The following is a 2502-nucleotide window of genomic DNA, read 5'->3' as shown; positions in this document are numbered from 1 at the left end:
TACTAAACTCTGAGTCATAAAAAGCTCAACACAGCTAACTTGATAATGGATGTGTGCTAAAGAAGTAAAGTCCTGACATTCCCTTCACACACACACACACACACACACACACACACACACACACACAGACACACACACACACACAATGTGATGGAGAGAGAGAGACAGACAGAGACAGAGAGAGAGAGACAGAGAGAGAGAGAGAGAGAGAGAGAGAGAGAGAGAGAGAGAGAGAGAGAGAGAGAGAATAGAGCCTCAACTGAGAAAATGTGTCCATGAGAATCACATATAAGGCATTTTTCTCAATGAATTAGCAAAGGGCGAGTGCCCAGCCTATTGTGGGTAATGCTATTCCTGGGCTGGTGGTCCTGGGTTCTATAAGAAAGCAGGATGAATTACCTGAACATATCTTAACAATAAGAAAGGGAGCTATTGTTTTTTCCCTTGGTTGTACCCCAGAAGTTAAAAGTAAGACTTTATTGTTGACGGTACCATGCGTGTTGCACACAGAACTTGAAGAGAATGAGCTGCATCTGATTGAAAAAACATTTTTCTGAGGACTACCTTTTATATTGCCTAAAGGTGCTATGTAAGCTGACAAGAGGGGAAAGAAGCCAAGAGTACTACCAAGCTGTCACTTCTCTCAACCCAACTATGTCACTAGTGAGATCATGGATCATGGAGAGCATAGTACTGGAACTTTTCTGAACAAGTATAATTCCAAACTTCAGTTCTGCATGTTATAATATGTTCAATGACTCAGTCTGGTTGTTTGACTTGAAATTATCATGTAAAGTTTTGGCAGTACATCTCTGTAACCAAGGTACCTATGTTCCTCTCTTCCTATCACTATTAATGTGTAACAGTGGAGGGCATCATTTCTTTTCTTGTAGCTAACATGGGTCACTAGACTCTTTCTGGCATGACATTGCTTTGGTAAACACATGAAAACAATATTGTAGTTTGTGTATATTGAGAGGCTGAAGTAAAGTGCACATCATCTCCAAGGGGATGCAAAATGTGCTCCAAGGTAAATGGTAATGCATGTTCATTTCACTATGCCTTAACAGCCCAAGAGTGCCTTGGTGAAGACTGCTACTCCACAAATGCTTTCTATAATAAATTACATTGGGTTAAAAAAAAAAAAAACAAAGCAGGATAAGCAGGCCAGAGGAAGCAAGCCAATAAGCCGCATCCTTCATGGCCTTTGCATTAGTCCATGCATCCAGGTTCCTGTCCTGTTTGGGTTCCTGTCCTGACTTCCTTCAATGATAAACAATTATATGGAAATGAAAACTATGCAGACCCTTTTATCCTCAACTTGCTTGGTCATGGTGTTTTGCCACAGCAGTAGAAACACTGATTAAGATACCATATTAATATCTAAACTGAAGAACCTATGAAGATGTTCCTATATCTGGCAAAAGAAACACTGGGGATATGATTAGTTTCAAGATGTGGAATTGGAATGCAGTATTGAATTATTTATCTGGGTCTTTCATGTCAGAGAGATCTTTAGAAGAGAGAAATAAGAATGTGAGAATCAAAGAGAGAGCTGAGACTACGTTCTGACTGGATTTAAAGATGGCAGAGGATGTCATGAGTGCAGGAATGTGGTCAACCTCCTGAAGCTCAAAAGAAAAGGAAGCATGAGCCTGCAGGAAAAGTGCATCTTTGCTGACATTGTGATTTTAGTCAGTGTAATACATTAGGCTTCTGAAACTGTTATATAATGAATGCACATTGGCTTGGACTATTAATTTTATGGTCATTTGTTATAACAACATTGGAAAGCCAATGAAAATATCTTTCTTGTTCATGTGTTATTTCCACACCATATTTTTCTCCTTGCTTAAAGATCCTTATCTCCTGTAGGTATATAGTATAAGACTGAGCCACTCACCATGTTTTCCTGTCAGCCATTGATGGAATTCTTATCCCACCTCATGTGTGTAATATATCGACTCTCCACACTGTCATTCCTTACTGTACTTTACCCTCATTTATGGTGACCTTTACATCAATGTATGCGATCCACTTTCTATCATGAAATTCAATCCTTGACCTTTTTATAGTTAGTAATCTCTACCTCTGTCACTTCTCCATTCTTGGGATCTTCCTGCAAGTTGTCTTGGAAATAGCAATAGAATTGCTTCGACTGTTTCAGTTTTAAGCTTTCTACTCTGGGGTATCCTCATATTTCCCTATTCTCCTTCTCCTAATTCCCTCCTTATAAGTCACTAACAGGCTCAGATTTAGTTAATTAACCCAATTTAGTCTTTGATGCTTGGCTTTCCCCTGTGCCTCCTCTGGGCTTACTCTTCTAGCCTCAATGTTCACATAATTGCTCCATTATATACCCCTTCAGCTTCTCTTTCCCTTCTTTCTTCTCTCTGCTACTGGCATGACAAAACTTGAAACCAGATGAAATTTTAGTTACTTGGTTTACCCTGCTTACTAGAGGAAAATCACACCACAACACAGATGAAACACTTCAAATTC

Source organism: Rattus norvegicus, chromosome 2, assembly GCF_021556685.1.
Source record: "Rattus norvegicus strain SHRSP/BbbUtx chromosome 2, alternate assembly SHRSP_T2T, whole genome shotgun sequence".
In the NCBI taxonomy this organism is placed as follows: Eukaryota; Metazoa; Chordata; class Mammalia; order Rodentia; family Muridae; genus Rattus; species Rattus norvegicus.
The sequence above is the reverse complement of the archived record's forward strand: the minus strand, read 5'-3'. Positions refer to the sequence as shown.